The following is an 18,714-nucleotide window of genomic DNA, read 5'->3' on the forward strand; positions in this document are numbered from 1 at the left end:
CGGAGGGGCCTCGGCACAGAGCCCCGTCGTCCGAGCCAGGCCTGGCCCCACTCCTGCCCTGCTGCCCCTTCACAACGCCCGCGGGACGAGGTGTGTGTGGGGGGGACCGTGCCGCACCTCAAGACGTCCGGCCCGTCTTCCTCGCACTCCCGCCCCGCAGCCCAGCACGGCGAGACCCAGAGGTGAGCCGGGGCACCGTCTGCCTCCTCGCCGCTGTCTCTCGCCCAGGCACCGGGTACGTACCCTCGTGGGCTGCTCACGGCTGATCGTGCCCGGGGAGCCCTGCGTGGGGGCTGCAGCCTGGACCGACCATGTGCGTGGTTGCATATGCCCGCGGTCGGTGAGCTAAAAAAACCCACCAAACGTCGGGCAGGCTCGCAAGAAACTTCTAAAATCACAACTGTTTTCTGTGTTGTGCAAGTGTGTTGCGTGTACGGCCCTAGAAGAGAGTGTACTTTTTCCTTGTCTAAATTCAGAATTTCCAGCAGATTTATACGTTTCGCCCAGTTAACACACACACACACACACACACACACACACACACACATGTAAAAATTCAGAGTCACTGAAGCCCGTTTCCGAAATAAATCCATTGCTCAGAGCTGTTCAGGATGCTCCTTCGTATTTTATTTTTCACCAAAAATCTCCCCACATACAGATTCCGCACAGTTCCTACCGCTCCAGCCACCCCCATCCTAAACGCTTTCACAGTTCTCTGAATTTTTGTAACGTTAACAGTGTCTCCATTTCTGATAGCGAGGGATAGATAAGGAAAGGTGTATCTCCGAAAGAAGGAAAAATAGACCTGAAACAAAGACAGTGATCTCGGAAAATGTTTAGGATAAAATAAAATAAAATAAAATAAAATTATCGAGAGCATTTCGAGACCGAAATGAATGGCCATGATTGTTTCCCAAGCCAACGCGAGTTGATGTCACGGATCTAATCGAAATGTTGTCAGCTTCTTCATTATCAATATCTGTATACAATTTACAGTTTAATTAAAAATATTTCATCTCCGCACCTTTAGCGATTAGTTATCAAAGCAAACATCACAGCGAATATGCTACTCCCTCGAGTTTGTAGGAAATTGCAGCATAAAATTTTTCTTCAAGAAAGGAATACAAACCCGACCCCCAAAAACTTGGAGAGTCCTGTGACACGCCGCCCCCTCCCCGTCGGGGTTCAATCTCTAACCTTAGAAAAGGGTGTAGAAACGCACTCATCCCTCCCCAGCTATAAACACATCTTTTATTTTTAAAACATTTTTTCCCGTTGCTCTGGGGAGACCCCACGATGAAGCGGCCCTGGTGCGCAAAAGCCGCAGGCGCGGGGGACAGCGCAGGAGCCCGGGGCCGACGGCGCCCGGTCCCGTCTCAGCTGCAGAGCGCCTCGGGACCGCGCGATGGGCTGGCAGGGGCCCGGGGCCGGGAAGGAGAGGCCGGCACACCGCTCCGCAGTCTCGGCTCCCCGCCCTCGGGGGTGCCCGTCCGTGGGCTCCCCTCGGCGCAGACCCCGTCACGGTTCCCCCGCGGAGCCTCCCGCCCCACCGGCGAAAGGGGAGCACCGAAGAGAGCTCATTTCGGTGCGCTAATCAATTACTGTTTGTGCAGTCAAGTACCATATATTTAACAGAATAATCGTTACCGCCCTTAAGTCTTTATTTGATCAGCAGATACTCGGAGCGGACTTAAAACGCAACTTTGCTTGTTTGAATTGCGTGGCGTGTGTGTGCTTTTTAAATCCGAGCTAATGACACCATGAAACGGCCGTAATCTCCCGCCTGACGCCCGCAAACACCGCGCGGGCACCGGGGCCCGCCCGACGGGGCGGCCCGGCCCGGGGCAGCGATCACAGTGCGCTGCACCTGACCGGACAGAGTTGGTTTTCTTTTTAATTATTTATTTTTATTATATTTTTCCATTTTAATTTTTTTTTTTTTTAATGGCGTATGAGTGGGCTGCCGCAGCCCGCGCCCTCCCGCGCCTCCTGCGCGGTGACAGCTTGCGGCACCGGGTCCCCTCGCACGGGGAGCGTGTCAAAGGTGACGCTCGAAGGCTCCCAAAGCCAACAGCTGCCGGGGGGGATTAACTTTTCCAGACTTTCCCCTGTCGAGCTTCTTGGAAACTTGCTTGGCGACAAAAACATATACATCTGTCGGGGGCAGGCAGAGAACAGAGGGCTGCTCCGGCCGGGGCAGGCGGGGGAGGGCCCGGCTTTCAGGGGAAGCTGCTGCGCGGCGGGGGCTCGCTGCGGGTGCCCACCCGGAGGGGTCCTGGCTTTCCCCCTCCCGCAGCCCTCGCCCCCGGACCAGGACTTCTGCCCGACGGGAGCCTCGTGGAGCCTGGGGTCGGCAGCACGGTCGTTGGACTTGTTCGGTGGTGGCCCCCATCACCTGCCCAAGGGCTCTGGGCTCCCCGCTTTTTCCCTCTGGAGCTCCCCAGGGCGGAGGTCTGTCCTGCTGGGGGATGCGGGGCTGGGAGCGGGCACCGAGCGAGCCCCGCGGGCTGCAGGGCGCTGCCCGGCCGAATCGCCGCGGTCCCTCTGCAGCCGCGTTCTCCCGCACCCCCCGGTGCAAACCGCAGCGCTTGTTAATGAAGGAAACTTATGGAAGATTGCAAAACACTGTAAATAATTTAGCATTGTATTTCAGGAAAAAAATAGCTTTCTTAAATCATCTCCTCAGTATAACTTGCAGACTTACAGTATGGCCCTGGTAAGTCTAAATTTTTAAAGTAGCAATATTCAAAGAGACAGAGATGTCTGTATTAATTATTTATCCGCTGGTGCCTTCCTTCGTTTCCAACTTATTATTAATTAGGCGCCTCTAGTCTTTCGCAGAGAGCTCCACAGAGCCAGTTGCAGCTTTAAATATGAATTAAAAGCAAATCCAAGCTACTGTAATGCGAAAATTATTCCGTGTCTTCTATGGCAGAGATGAATAGCTGCGCAGATCAATACTGTGAAGCTATGCTCCAAACGACAGGGTTATTGATAGCTTATATTAATGATGTTAATGATGGAAAAAGGAAAACAAGAACCCGACCAACTTATAAACTTTTTATCTGCTGAAACCCCGCAATCAAGCGGACAGGAGCATGAATTAAGGGGGCTGGAGATAATAAGAACATTATTTATGAAACCGGATAAATGACTTCTGATAGTTTGATGCGTTTGAACTCTACACTGCCGCCTTCTCGGAGGCAGGCTGGGACCAGCAGGGCGCTGCCCCGCGCCAGGGCGGCCCCTCGGCCCCAGGGGCGTGTGCGGTCCACGCACAATCCACGCGTGACCCACGCGGTGACGGCCGCATGGGTCTGCAACACCAGAGTTGCTTTAGGTCCTGGGAAACCCTCAGGAAAACACTCCCGGGGTGCGAAGGACGTGGTCCTCGCTGGCACCGCCGCCATTCCAGCCCAGCCAGGGGCCCGCAAAAACCTTGCCCGCGACAGGGATGGCCCTGCTCCTCGGCCGGGCAGAGTTTGGGGTAACAGGAGGAAGGAGAAAGGGAAAGAGCCGCGCTCCTCCTCCCCGGGCAGCCTCCGCCCGCCACGTGCACCGGACACGAGAGGCCGGCCCGAGCTTTCCGGCCCGTGGAACGTGTGTGTGCGGGCAGTACCTGCTGCCGTCGGGGGGCGAGGCCCTTCCCGCGACGGGACGCGGCTGCCTTGACCCTCCGTTCCCGCATCGGCCCGGCCCCAGGAGGGTTGCGGGGGCTCCTGTTCTCTCCGCTGTCCCTCGCCCCCACGGACACGCCTTGGTACCCCGAGACAGAAATAATCATCGAGGTCACAGCGGCTCGGGCTGTCCAAACCCACGGACGGTAACACAATAGGGATCAAAAGCGCTTTGGTGAACACTATTCATCTGGGTTATTATTTAGGGAAAGGTGCTATTAAATCCCCGCCGGGTGCCCAGAGGTGACGCTCTGCCAGGGCCCCGGGAAGGGAACCTGCCCGCGCAGGCAGCACGTGGCCCTGAGTTAGCAATTAAGGCAGGAACACGTTTTAATCTGGCAGCGCTGCTCACAGCGCCCTGGGTTCCTCGGCTGAGGTCTTTATTAGTTACATGTATGAGCGAATATACTCGCTAACCTTTTTATTTTTTTAATTTTTTTTTTTTTTTTGCTTTTCCCCCCTTCCCCGGATCCCAGACCGAGGGCTCTGTAAACTGTTCCTCTCTGTAATTATTCGTATTCGACATTTAGCTATGCAATGCTCTCTCTGTGCCTATCTTAGCGCATTTTATAAAACTCTTTGTCTAGATGCCATCTCGGATATAGATGATCAATCCCATAGATAATTTTTTTTCATATTTTAAAAACCTGCTGCTATAGGAAGTACTTAAAAAAAATTTGTAATTATTATTTTAAAAAACAAGCTTCCGCCAGGAGAAAGTCGCACTTGTTTCCAAAAACAATTCACAGCAGATAGTGTAGATATCACTTAATTCCTACAGAAATCAATGTGAAAATTAGATTTATTGGCTACTTACATTGTTAAAAATGACAAAGTGCTCCCTTTTATTTTCATAAAACCACAGAAGACCGAAATCATTTAATAAAGAATCCACCTAGTTTAATTTCACTGTAGGTCTCTTGCATTGAAACCAATTCTTCGAGCCTTTCCCTCATAAACCTGCCTTCCATTCTAGTACTAAGGGCAAAAATAATATTCTCAAAGAGAGTTAAAATAGTAGCATTTGTTTGGTCCCTGAAAAACCTTTCACGCCGTTAGCCGAAAGAGATCGTGTAAATGAAATAGGATCCGCGGTTTTAAAGCGTTCCGTGTTCTCTATTAGCCCCAAAGGTTTGGTGATTTCCATTTGTATTTAAAAAGAAAAGAAAAGAAAAGAAAACGCCCCTTAAAAAAATATTTATTTAGTGTATTTTTAAAAAAAACGGAAGAAAGAAGAAGAGAGCGAAGGACCGCCTGGCCGCCGGCTCTGCCGGGGTAGGTGGCGGCCGAGGCGGTGCGGGGCCGGCGGTGCGGTCGCTTCTCCTCCCGCTACTTGTTGGGTTTCGCTGCGAGGGAACGAAAGCGGCGGGCAGGGCCGGCGGGCAGCCCCCCACCCGCGGGCAGCCCCCACACCGCGGCCCGGTGCGCCCTGTCGGGTGCGGGGCAAATTGGGGGTGCGCTGCCTTCCCCACACGGCTCGCTACCCTCTGCTCGCCAGGGCCAGTGCGGGGACAACGCTGCTGGCCCCGACAGCGGGCCGGGCAGGGGCCGGGACGGAGGGCAGGAGCCGCGGCCGGGCAGGGCCCGCGGGGCCCGGGCAGCGCCTGCCCTCCCGCCCCGCTACGCGGCCGCGCAGCACCGCACCTAAAGCCGCGGGGATTTAGGATCCGCGCCACGGCCTGGGAGAGAGCGTCGATAAAATTCTGCGTATCAAATGAGCAATCATTTGTTGTGGTTACGTGTTGGGTAATGAAAGATGTTAGCAGGATCAATAAAAATGAAAACACTTTTACTTACATCTTGAATTACTGTTTTAAGGAGTGAGCTGTGGTGATGCAACAAACCAGAGAAAGATCTACAGCCATCAAATGTCCTCAAATGAAATCAAAATGAACGCGTGTCACCCTGGGCTCACCCCGGCCCCCGCCCGAAAGCTCTCCTTTCTAGCACACCCCCCCAGAGGGCTGAGGGTCCCCCCGGCCGGCTCGGTGCCGGGCCCAGCTCCGCTCGGCGGAGTCATCCCACCACGTCAGTTTATTTCTATTTCGAAAGAAAAACTCTGCTATCTTCGGGGGTGTCTAAAGGTCAAATAACAGGTCGTAGCCCGAGGCAAATGGGAATTTTAGAGGGACGAGGAGCCAGCCAGTTCCACAGCATCCTAAAAGCTTTCCCTCGGCTGCCGCTAAATAATAAAATATCTACGCATCTCCATCGTTTATTCCCGCGTACAGCGGTCCGCCAGGCACATACTCGGGAATCCGTGCGACTGGGCTCCGCAGCGCCCGAACCTGCGGAGGAACCTGCTCGAAATCGATCCCCCAACCCGCCATGGCCGTCGCACCGCTGACTTATCCCAACCGAAACAAGAGCGGGGCCCTCAGTGGCAGAAAATTATCGGGGAGATCGATTTCGGGGTGAATTCACGGTGAATTTAGCAAGCAACAGCCCCAAACATGGAGGCTGGCAGAGCTCCGGGGGCCGCTCTCGCGGGCAGCGGCCGCACCCCTGCGCCGGGGCTGCTCGGCGGCGGAGCGGGCGCGGGGCTGGCGGGGCGGGCGGCGAGGCGGCTCCGAGCGGCCCCCACGCGCGGCCGCGGCCGCTGCTCCGCGGGCGCGGAGGCACCGGACGAAGCCTCTCCCTCCCCCGCACTGCGCGCACCCTTCTCCGCGGGCGCGGGGGAGGCCGCACGGCCCCCGCTCGCCGCCACCGCCGCCGCTCCGCGCCCCGCCCCGCCCCGCCCGCCGGCCCCTCCGCCCGCGCCGTGCCCCGCTGGGCACGCTTACCCCCGCCGTCCGCCGCACGCCGCCGGGACGGGCATCCGCTGCCTCCTAGATTTGCCCCCTAGGAGGAGAAAACTCAAAATAATAATAATAAAAAAATCATCTATCTGCATAATTTCAGATGAGAACGAGAGGAAGAAAAAGAAGAAGAAAAAAAAAAAGGAAAAAGGTAACGGCCGCGGCTGCCACGCCAGTCCCGTTAAAAAAAAAAAAAAATAAAGCATCAAACCCTCATAAGGTGTAGGAGAGATCTTTTATTGGACCAACTTAAACGCAAGAATTTACAGCCAGAATTACACGATCTTCATCAGCCCAACAGGCACCAGAGGCAGAGGCACAGGCAGCAATTTGAGTATTCCCTGGGTCTGCAGGAGATGAGAAGGTTTTGGTGGAGGAAGGGGGTGGGAGAGAGGAGAGACCCTCTTTCCCCCCAAAGAGCCTCAGTTTGTGGCTCAGGTAAAAATAAAAATAGGAAAAAGGAAAAAAAAAAACACAACGAAAAATCTCTTCAGAGCCCCATTTTGCTCCATCTTTAAGTCCAGTCCAGGATCAATTCTTTCCCTTACATCCCCAGTCATAAACCAACAGCTTCCAGCTAAATCTTTTAAAGGTTAAAAGGAACAAAAATAGAAATAATAATCAAGGGTTTTTTCTTCTCCTCCTGCTTGTAGGACAGCGCATTTTGGTCAGTCTAGCCTTGCATTTAGGGATGCTACTTGCATTTGAATAGCTGCCTGGCTGGTTATGGATCGGGAGGCTATGAGAGGAATCAGTATGCAAATTGTTTCAGTTACAATCGAAGGGTTCGATCTGGAGAAGGTGCCTGAGCGGAAGTCGCTGTCAGCCAGCGGTGCATTAGGCTGCCATTGCCTCCGCCGTCTGGGCCTGCTCTCCCTTTCCCTCACCCTTTTTTATGCTTGTGTACAGGTTTCTCCGGCGGTAATTAAAACATACACACAAATCAGGGGCTGCTGCATATCACGTTGGTGCCTTTTGCAGGCTGCGGGCACAGGGAGAGGGGGAGTGGAGAGAATATATCGCCATGCTGCTGGGGTTATTATTATGCAGCAAGGGTGAGGCGATCAGTGAAATAAAACATTTATAAATGGTTTCGTGCTTACAGTAGGAGAGGTGGGCCGGGGGGGCCGCCTGGGCGCTGATCACACAGTGCAGGCTGCAAATCGATAACCCTTTCCTTGTAATCCCAGTAATTGTGGGAATCACGGCTCTCTGTTAAAGGGACAGCGGGCTGCAGTGGGGGGTGCGGGGGCTGCACTTGCAAAGCCCCTGTCCCCCAAAGGCCCACCCCGGCCTCCCCAGCACTGCCTGGAAGGCAGCTGGCACGGCTGCGGGCAGGGGGCAGGGGCAGGCTCTGGCCCCACCGGGCACCATTTTCATAGCCCCCTTTACGGTTGCAGTAAAGCCCCTTCTGTCACCTGTGGCATTCTCTACCCAGGGCAGGACATGTCCAGCACCCCCAGCTGAAGGCACGGAGTGGAGAGAGAGCGGCCCACGGGGGCGCAGGCAGAGCAAGGGGCTGCTCACAGCCGTGCCTCCTCCGCCCAGGCTTCCCATGGCAGCCCCATATCCCCACGGAGCCTCGGCAGCTCAGCTCAGCTCCTTCCCTTCCTAGGTTTTGGCACTGCCAGGAGCAGCGGGAGGCCTTGAGTGTTCTGTACAGGTCAGATCTCCATGAAACCAGTGATGTTTTGTCGCGTGGCAGAGAAATGAGACAGACTGGTGAAGTCCTGGCTGGAATCAGACTGGCGTGGGCCACCCCTGGCCCTGGGGTGCCCTCAGGGCAGCACCCCAAGCCCAGCCCTGCCCCTGCCCCGTGTCCCCCAGGTGTGTGGCTGCGGGGCCGAGGTGCCCGGCAGCCTCCAAGGCGGCCGGCTAGGGGGGTGCATGGGCAGGAGGGCCGGGGGCATGGGGCCCTGCTCCTGCCCTCTCCCTGCCGCTGACCATCTGTCATTCAATTAGGGCTGGGAGGCAGCTGAGGGGCTGGGGGGAGTGGGGCTGGGGGTCAGCGACCCCGCGCACAACGGCCTGCTGCCTCGCAGACGAGAAGAAGTTCAAATGTTAAATGCTCTCCGGCCCCGGCTCATCCAGGGCACTCGCCTTTGGAGGCAGCGCAGGGGTGAAGGGCATCAGTCATTAGCACTTCGATTTCAGCTCCGAGGCTGACCCTGCCTTCTGTTGGGGGATTTTGGCCTGAAAAGCCTTAACCCTTCCAGGGCAGCCCACACTCCTCTCCGGCCCCCACGTGGGTAGTCCCAGGCTGGTGCTGCCTGGCCAGGCTGCTCCCGCAGCCTCCCCTGTAGCCTGGGGCTGCCCCCCTGCCAGGTGGGTTTGAGGGAGAGGAGGGATCCCGGCAGCTCTGCCCACAGCCGGCCTCTTCCCCGACCCTGCCAAAGGGGTGAGCCAGGGCAACAAGTCAGTGCCAGCAGGGAGCCACGCTGTGGCTCCGTGCTGGACGTAGCACACACACCCTGCCCACCCACGGCTGCATTTCCTGCAGGGCGCCCAACACCCCCTCTCCTTCTTACAAACAGACCAGAACAAATTGATGAATTGAGCTTCCACTATGCTAATTTGGACATTATAAATATTTAACTATCAACCCTAGCAGCCAGCCAGAGAGGGCTGCTCTCTCCTTTACATGCCACTTAATCTAAAGTAAATGTTTGCCCCAGAAGTGGCTAGGGCAATCTGAGCATCTCATTCCCTGCCCCTTCCTCCCTCAGGGGAGCCATGTGGATCCAAAAGAGGATCTTGTCACATTTGACTCATTTTACAGAGTCTCCCTGCTGTCCTGCCTCCGTGTTTTGGGTGTGTTAAGAAGCTAACCTGGGGCAGAGATCGAACTGAGGCACTGTTCTGGCTAGGAGGATTCTGACACTGTGCCTCAAATCAGAGAGGTCTCTGGCCACATCACCCAACACTGGGGCTGCTCTGCCTGGAGCAGATTTCACATGTGCCTGGAGATGGAGAGACTCCTGACTCAGGATCAAGGCAAAGAAGAATGAGTTTCCATGCTCTTTCAACAGAAACGCTCCTCTGTGTCATGCAAACCCACAACATCTATAATTTCAGTAGGATGACACCTATCAAGAGAACCCCATGGCCTTCATTTTGAGGACAGATTATATACCCCTCATGACATCAGCATTTGATAGTTTGATAGATTTTCATGTTTGATACACTTACCATTTGCTGCTGAAGGGGAGTAATTTTCTCTTTCAACGTGGGAGCACATCACAAGTGTTTGTTAATGATTTCAGAGCTTTGTTTTTCTGAAGGGCTTGAGCAGCTGTTTGAAACTCTTGGCTGTAACAGTTTTGCCTTAGTTATTCACCTTAGAGGCAAAAGAAAATGTCACTCAGAGTGGTGCAGGGGTCTGTGGGGCTTCAAACAGCTCAGCTGGGGCTTGGTCTGGTATTTTTACAGCATTTGTGTGGCAGCTGTGCCACTCACACCAAGAGGCAGGTCTTGGGAAGCTGCCTTTCTGCTTCTGAGCTCTGTCAATTTGCTAATGAGAAGCTTATGATATCTGTTACTTATGCTGACTCTGTCTCTCACCTGCTGGCAAAAAGTGAAGTTCTGCTCTAAGAAGGAGTGCCCTGGTTCTTTGGTACACCGCTGGGGTGGACGCCGTGTGCCCCTGCACAGCCAGGGCTCACAGTCCCTTGTGACAACCCCTGACCAAGCACGATGAAATGAAGGCTTGAACTGTGCCAGGTGTGTCAAGAAAATATGGGAATATGGGTTGTCATTACCTGAATACACACAGTGATTTGACATCAATCCCTACATTAAAATACACACAAAATCAGGAACCAATATCTTGCCTGTAAATTTGTGTGGCTTCCCTCACACCCTCATCCCCCAATTATTTGGAAACACAGGGAATGTTGGTGTTTTTTTGTGCTATCTTGCTCTCCTTTGCCTGGAACAGGCTGGCAGCAGGCTGGTATGGTCCTGGTAGAAGGGAAGGTCCAGCCCATCAGGCTGCAAAAGCAGGGTAGGTGCTGCACTGGAGATGTGAAACACTAGTTACTTTGCTATAGGGTCAGATATTGGATTATCAGCAAAAGTTGATCCCAGTCACATGGCACATCTTACATTTGCTGTCATAAAATCTATCATTATTTAATAGGCATGGAAATCAAATTCTTCTGTGGACTATGAAGCAGGAATCTTTTAAAAATGTCTGTTTACCACAACAGACAACATATTGATCATCAGTTTTGAGATTTCTCAGACAATGCGGAGGTATGTGTGAACACAAGCTGGCAGCTTGCTTTTCTGTGTTCACTGCCCAAAATCAAACCCCACCAAATGCACACACTCATCTTTCCAATCAGGTAGACTTTGAATTCTTTAAAGACAAATAAAAAGGAAATTACATAGTACCAACCTGCCTCTAGTGATGCTGCTGTTTACAGTCATACTCACAGGTACACACAGTGAGGAGATACACGTTTCTGCCTTGTGATCCCTGGATGGGAGCCGTGGGATAAAATGGAAAGGAAAAGTTGCAAAGCTGGTGTGGGGAATGTAGGAGTTCCAGAGGGTTACAGCACCATCCCAGAACCCAGGCTCCTCCAGGTGGTGACAGAGGCGTGCCTGTCCCTCCTCTGTGCCCTGGTAAGGTAGTTCAAGTCATGACAAAGGGCTATCCTGGGTAAGGACTATTAACTGCAGGTGACTTGTGATTGGCACCAGATTACCTGATAGAGACAGTAACTCATTTCACATGGACTGCAATAGAGTATTTGTAGATGTGTTTTTCCATGTTCGTGTTTATGGACACCCCAGGGCATTCCATGAGCTGCCACAGCTTCATGGTCCCCAGGCTGAGCCTGCTCTGTCCCTGCCAGCCAGTGGCACATCTGTGACACCCAGCACTGAGGAGAGAGGAGGGGGAGTGAGCACCCTAAAGCCCTTTAGCTTTAGAACTAGCACGGTCTTTAATCTGTGCATATTTTAAGGTGTGGGGATCCCATAAATCCTTCCACATCTGGGATCGCTTGTAATGGCCAGTGTCAGGAGTTTACAGAAGAGCTTTCCTAAGATCTAGCGCCCAGAATCAATAGCAGCTGCAATTCCAGGCAGGAGGATAGGCCGAATCCCGATTTGATTCTCAGGTGTTTTCAATTGTATTTCCAGCAAAAAATTATTGTTGTTAAGTGATTCCTCTGGTCTGGTTGTGCCTTTTGAAGTTGCCTTTATTTCTTTGAGCTCAGATTCCTTGAGATCCTCTAGGTGCTCCGTCCCCAAACCCGCATGTATCTAATAAACCTGACAGCTTCCCAGCAGATGTCTCCATCTTCTCCATTTTCTCCTTTATTGAGGAGACAGACTTCACTGGAGAGTGCATCTTAGCTAGTGTGGCCAAGCCAGGCTCTTTAGAGAGCTTGCTGAGGCCCAAGTCATCTAGTCCAGCCATGGAGGAGCAAGGGGACCTTGCTGGCAAGGCAGGGTTTGAAACGCCCTGCAGCTCACACTCCATTCTCCATTTTCTGCTTTGCCCTTGCTTTGTTCATCTGACACCATCAGCTCCCATCTCCCTGGAAGCATTCATGCTGCTCTGGGGTGAATTTTTTGAGGTTTCAGCCACTCCACCTTCCCAGGGGAATGCCCCTCCTCATTAACATCGTTACCATTCCTGTTTGTGCAAGCGCTGCCTGGGAGCACCAGGAAAATGGAACCCGGAGAAAAGGGCTCTGTTGTGCAGTGTTTGGCCCGGGTCACAGCACGCTGGCCAGGATTGCTGGCTGGACTCTGCCATCTCCATGAAGCCCTTCTGGGTCTGTGCTAAATCACAAGCAAGTTGAGGCCAGACTTCCCTTGGCTGTCCCAGTTTGCTCTGAAATGCCTACATCTGAATTCCTTGTGGGTGGAAGAAAGGAACATGGAGGTGATGGGCAGCATCTGTAATAGGAAATTGCTGTCTGCAGATGTGTGTGTGAAGGAAAGCCTGTGTCAGACAACGGTATCAAGGGATAAATTCCACAAGTGAGTGAATCCATCTGAGTGTAAGACACAGGTTGTGCATTTTCCTCAAGAAGGAGCTGAACAGCTTCAAGAATATCAATCCACTTTATGAATGACTTGGTTTCCCTACCACTGTCCCTGCTTACTCAGTAGGAGAGAAGACAACAGGCAAATAAACAGATGTTTGGCTCATCTTGGACTAGGTTTTGACCTTATTCCCTTTGCATTTAGGTGGAGCTATACTGGCAGTTTTGCTTGAGTAAAGAGTTTGATTACATTCCTCTTTCGAAGGAACAATGTGAGAGTGTCCAAGCTGAAACACCTTCTACAAAATGCAGCCTTCTGTCCTGGCTGGCTCTTCAGGTGGGTGGTGTGCAGTGGGAGATGCTCCAGCTCTTTTAAAAGAATACTTTGCCCATGGAATACAATGGGGAGAAGCTTGTTACCACCTCTAAGTATAGAAATTTCTCCCGCCTTTGCTTCGCACAAATGGAAATCTGACTGTTCCTTCTAATCTTCCCCTGTACACCTGGTGTTGCAGTGACCAGTGACAACGTGGCCCTGATAAAGACTTCAAGAGTGGACCTATTATCTATATCCCAGAAACGCTCTGATCATGTGGGAATAGTTAAAGGTAAGAAAATATATAACAGGTCATCTGTCTTTCAGCTCTAGTCAGCTCAGAGGTGGAAACAGATTGACACAGCTGGGTGCAGCCATCCCACTGGAGCCTGCAAATGCCGGCCAGCGGAGCTGCAGCAGGCACAGAGCGCAGCCTGTGCAGTTCCCTGGGAGGCTGTTTGTCCGCAGGGGGTTGGCTGCCAGCTTCGGGGCAGCCAAAGCACTGAAGCTGCTTTCTTGCCAAGCCCCCTCCGATGAGATAGTGAGACTCAAAGCTGGGTTTGGTTCTCTGTCCTGTAGGCACGTGGGGTGACTTGACCTTTTGCTGATCCAGCAGTCCCTGCAGCCCCAGCATTGTGCTGAGATCAGTGCTTGCTGGCAGAGGCAGGGAGCTGGCTGGCACCTGGGAGCAAGGGATCTTTGGCACATGAGGTAATGCAGACCCTCTCTGCCACCTGGCCCTGATGCTGGGGAAGCAGCTGGATGCTGAGAGCTGCAAGCCGGTACACTGCTCTCTGGGTATTTGCTCGTACACACTATTGTTGTGGGCAGGCTGTAACCTCTGCCCTCCAGTGCAGATGGTTGCATGAAAACAATTAATCTTTTGGAGAGCAGTGAATGGAAACATTAGTGCCTCGACCCCTAACACAGGTGAGCATCACTGCCCAACGTGAAGGCCTGTGTGCACAGGGAGCTTTTGCTGACTGAGAGCTTTTGGAGGCTTGTGAGTCTCTAAGAAAATGCAGAGAAGGATGGAGAAATGGAGTAAGGGATGCAGAGAAGCACTGCATTCTCCTGGACAAGCACTGGGGTAGGAGCCTTGAGAAAAGCCAGTGAGCCCTGATGGGTGTGGGCTGGCCAAGGGGCTGCGGGGTGGGCAGCAAATACCCCTTGCTCTTATTTGTGCCGTGGAAAAGGCAGCATGATGTGGCTCTTTGCTCCTGGCAGATAACCTGGAAGCCATCTAACAAATACCCTAGCTTCACCTATTTCTTATCCCAGGGGGAATCAACCATCTGCAGTTTTGCTGGCTGTGCTGGACAGGAAGGCATAGTTCATTAGCAATTTATACGTTCAGTTTGTCTCCTAAAATGGATCTTTCCAGCAGCAGGGATGTGTCATTTCCCCGTTGAGATGCTCCTGCTTTCACAGTGGTGACTCCCAAGCCAATCACTCTCAGTTTGAGCTGGAGTTACCAGTGTATGTAAATGACATAAATAAGCTGCAGGAGCAGGGTCACATAACTGTTTTGTTAGGTTCTGCCCTGTCAGTCCTATGTCATGGATCCTGACAGAATATTAACGTTTGCATATGTAAATGTGTTAAAGAGAGCATCAGCTGAGGGAATACATTAAACCCAGTCGTCCTTCCAAGTTGATTTAATCTGACAGCACCTCCATTAAAAAAATAAAAAGCATCAGTTTTCCCTTTGTGACTTGATGTACAGTAATTAGCTTGTTAGAGCAGGAAACACCTCCTTTCATAATTGATTTTGCACCCCTTTTACTTGGATATCTCTGACAAGCTGTTTCTTTCTCCCCAAGGACACCATCAGTACTTCCCATGTGTTTGGAATTTCATGAATGTGAATAATGAATATGATTTATCCCTCCCACACTCCCATGCACGGATAATATATGTAGCCAATTTGTGAACTGAACCTCGCATCAGAAGGATGGGTGTCAAAGTATTAATAGTGCAGTGACCAACTGTGCACAGGAATTGGGGCCCAGCTAAGCAGAGATTTTCTGGGCATCAGCGAGGTGGGAACAGGTTGCGCACGTGTTTGTCACCGGGGAGGAAAAAAAAAAAGAATGAAGATTTTCTGAATGGTCCTGTGTATCTAAGTTAGCATGCCAAATTGGTTGCTTATTACAGCTGGCACAGTGCCTTAGCAGGCTAATGTGTTAATAATGTGTAATGTTTCTCTTAGGCAGTGGCACCACTCTTCATTAGCGCGTCTCAAGCCCTGTCACTGTTGCTTAGCTCGACATTTTGTTTCTGATGTTCGAGTGAGGGTATTTGAAATCAGGGTTTCAGATCTGCTAATACATGTCACACACTCTTTAAAAATGGATTTTAAAAGGGCCTCAATAATTTTATGGCTACTAATAACATTTGTAGCTATGTGAGCTAAGCTAATGATAAGAGTAATCAAATTTCATGTTTCACGGCATAAAATGAGCAACTGTAGGGGTCAGGAAGGTATTCACTCCCTGCCCTCCTCCCCTGGGAACCACTGTCTTTTCCGGTTGGTTCAGTAGATGAGCAGTGTTTGGGATGTGAAATAGCACGGTGCTGCAGGGAAGTTCAGGGTCTCGCACTGTACATGGCAGGGGTCTTATTTATAAGCATCAGAATTCTGGTTTCGGTTGGCAAACGGAGCAAAACATTTGAATGATTGATTTGTTTTACACTAATTATATTCCACGTTGGCGTCAAATACACGAGGCTGAGTTTCCCCTTTTTTGTGGCTGTTTGCTCGAGTCCCCTAAATTGGACATATGAGCCTCATACATCTGAGTGGCCCCAGCACGGCCACATAACCTACATCCTAATTTTTCAATCAAATAGGGTGCTCGTTTAGGCTCTCCTCTATGTTTTCATTCTCTGTATTAGCAAGTTTGTTTAGAGCATTGCTTTAACACTGAGAATAACTGCGAGAGGCATCCGAGAGAGCCTGGAGTCATCAGCAAACACCTTCCTTTGCAGGTACCACCAGAAGACCACAGTGGGATTTGGCAAGGCAATAACCTGTTTAACTAATGTCTGGTTTTGATAATGACTTTCAGTCCCTTGTTTTGCCAAATAGTGCCTAGAGCACTTTCCAGCACCCATACTTTTAGTGTGATGTGTTTTCTAAAACCTTTTAGTGCATTGTGCCAGTGATGCAGTGATGAGCCTAAAAGGCCTCACTTAACACAATGTGTAATAAACCAGATAGGGATGTGCTGAATAAAAAAATCCAGCAGGGACAGTCAAAAAGCTCTCTGTGGTTTTTTAAGCAGAAAAACTGCTTTAATTAAAAAAAATTAAAACAAGAAAAAAAAAAGGAAAAAGAAAAGGAAAAAAAAAAAAGATATTTTCCAGAAAACCTTGGCATCAGGCTTTGCCAAAGAGCATTTCTTTGAGGCTTGGAGTAGATTGCCATGAGGAGGGGGCTTCCTGGTACATCAGGGAACATAATGAGAAAGGCTGAAGTTAAAGACCCTTTAATTGAGGCCTTCAGAATGGTAAGTATAACACTTCATTGCTCTGTTTAGGGGATTTTGAGTATCTCTACCATCAAGGCTACATTTGTCTGTAGGATTAATCACTTTTTGATCCAGAGGGTTTAAGACAGACAGCTTACTAGGAATGTGCTGCATGGCTCTCCCAGGCTGGCAATTAGCTTTGTTTCTTCATATTGTCTTGTTTATTATGCCCTTCTCCATCTCTCCATCTTTTTTTTTTTTTTTTTCCCTGACCATCATGTTAATATACTAATTAATTTTTATTCCATTTTTAGCTGTGCTTTTTGGGGATTTTTTAACAGAGGACTTTTATTAAAATCTCTGTGTCAAATACAGAACAAGAAAAACTACTGCTGAGCAGGGAACAGGTTTGTATGTAGATGACACTGTAAAGAAATCCTTGGAGAAACTCAAAGACATAATTTCGCTCTATTTAAGGGCTTTAACTCTTGAAGCTCTGAGGTTCTCCTACTTGCTGGAAAATCATCAAGAATCTGAACAATGCCCATTACCACTTAACTTGAACACGAACAGGCTTCTTTGGGACATTGTACCTCACAGAAAGAAAAAATATGTCCTGGAGCTGTGTGTGTGTGTCCACTCAGGAAGCTGTTCCCTGTTCTCAACAGGCTGTTTTCTCCTACATATCACTGGCCCTGAATGGCAGAGAAAACACATGCTCTTATGCCCATACTCCTAGTCCTCTATGGGCTAGCACAGAAGATGGAGGATGCCTTTATTTCCTTCTCATGTGTTCTGTTTGAATGGAGGGGTCAAGCATGGAGGGGTTTCTGAGCTCTAGACCAAAAATATCCATCAAGACCATGGCTAGGAGGTATCCATGTGCAGTTCTCACATGGGATTACACATGTATGGGACCTGTGAGCTGTCAGCAAATAACACAGCACTTGGCAAAGTCCCCCCAGACCTGGCAGCTTGCTTTGTGGCTGGAACCAACCCAAATGTCCTTGAACACAACGTAAGGGCTCGGATCTTTTCTGTTTCCAGATGAGCCTCTGCCCTGAATCTACTGGGTGGCCTTGGTTAAGCAAGTTCACTGCTCTGCATCCATTTCCCGCTTGGGAACCCGCAGGAATGATGCTGACCACTTTTATACAGCATTTTTTTATACCCTGAGGACAAGCACAATCTCAGGACTGCATATTGTTGTGTAGAACAGCGCTCAGTTGATGTAACTACAGCATACCAAGCCAAAGCTTATTGAAATACATGGGACTGCAATGAAATTACTTCGGTCAGTTTTGGATCAGATGCTCAAAGCTGTAAAATTTTTTTTGACCTTCTGACATCCCCAGTGTGAAGTTACTAGCACAGTCAGAGCTGGATGCAGCACGAGCCACGCTTTTCTGTCACAGGCAGTTTGTCTTCCTTTTTCCTGGCTCTTCTTTTAATAAATGTAACTTTTTCTCCTATGGCTCAGGCATTGTGTTGAACCGCCCCGACAAATGTTCTCAGGTTTTTAAAATATTCGGTATTAAAGAGATCAGGCCAGATGTGTTCTGCTGCCTTCATCACTCTAGGTTGTGTACTCTGTGTTGAAATGATTATTGTCATCACCCGGTGAAAGGCAGCTGATGAAAGACTCTCTCTCCCTCTGATGAGCTATCTCTCTGCCCCTGCCCAGTGCAGAGTGCACAGGTTTTGTTTTTGAATGATATATTGCTGTGTCAAAGTGGCTTATGTGCTGCTTAAACTTACGCTGGTGAATGATAGAGAGTATGCATTAAACAATCTCACTGCAATGGGAGCTGTATTTTCTCATCTCCATCTTTGGGGGCCAATCCCCGCTCTGTGAGCCCAGCAGGGACTCCCCGACAGGATGTCTGGGTATATCTGCCTTCACACTGGACATTTTCAAAGGAATACGATTGGATACCAACCATTTTAAGTCTTTCTAGACGACAAGATTGTCCTTTTTTTCCCCACTTTATTCTGTTGATGAAGCAAACTGCTCTACATAACACATTTTGAATGTTTTGGGTTTGAGTACCTTTCTCATAGAACATTTTCTGTTCTCAGGTAGTGTAGCTTTGCTTTTCCCACTTGTCCCCCTTTTACTCCACTATATTCCTATTTTTTCCAATTCTTTGCAAGGTTCATCAACAATAGCTAAGAAGGGATAGAAGAAGGGGAAGCTGTAATATTTCCATTTTGGGTCTATTGCCAGACTCCTAAATCATCTCCCAAGGAAAGGTTTGATGAACAAAACATATTAAAAACACCACTTTGCCTTGAAAATCTTTCGAATGGAAAACTCAGTTCTCAAAGCATTCCACACTTCCACAGTCCTCCAGTGTTTCTGGTAAATTCCAGCCTTGCTGAGCAGAGCTCATAACATGAATAAGACCTTTCCAAACAACTGAGAATAATTAAAAAACCCAAGGC

The 18,714-nt window shown here is 50.3% G+C and overlaps 1 long non-coding RNA gene across 2 annotated transcripts in view; it reads right to left on the bottom strand.

Moving 5' to 3' along the window:
* Nucleotides 1–619: 619 nt before the first annotated feature.
* The window catches only part of LOC114057157, a 43,146-nt gene continuing 25,051 nt past the window's right edge, over nucleotides 620–18,714 (bottom strand). The window contains exons 4-6 of one of the 2 annotated variants that reach the window (XR_003571139.1): nucleotides 9,665–9,812; nucleotides 6,461–6,518; nucleotides 620–782 (exon numbers count right to left, since the gene is read on the bottom strand). This is a non-coding gene — a long non-coding RNA (uncharacterized LOC114057157). Of the gene's footprint in view, nucleotides 783–6,460; nucleotides 6,519–6,709; nucleotides 6,823–9,664; nucleotides 9,813–18,714 lie in introns of those variants that run through there. The other variant, XR_003571138.1, reaches the window with a different exon arrangement.

This window comes from Empidonax traillii, unplaced genomic scaffold (assembly GCF_003031625.1).
Source record: "Empidonax traillii isolate 1590-97213 ecotype Southwest subspecies unplaced genomic scaffold, ASM303162v1 scaffold117:size1203958, whole genome shotgun sequence".
Lineage (NCBI taxonomy): Eukaryota > Metazoa > Chordata > Aves > Passeriformes > Tyrannidae > Empidonax > Empidonax traillii.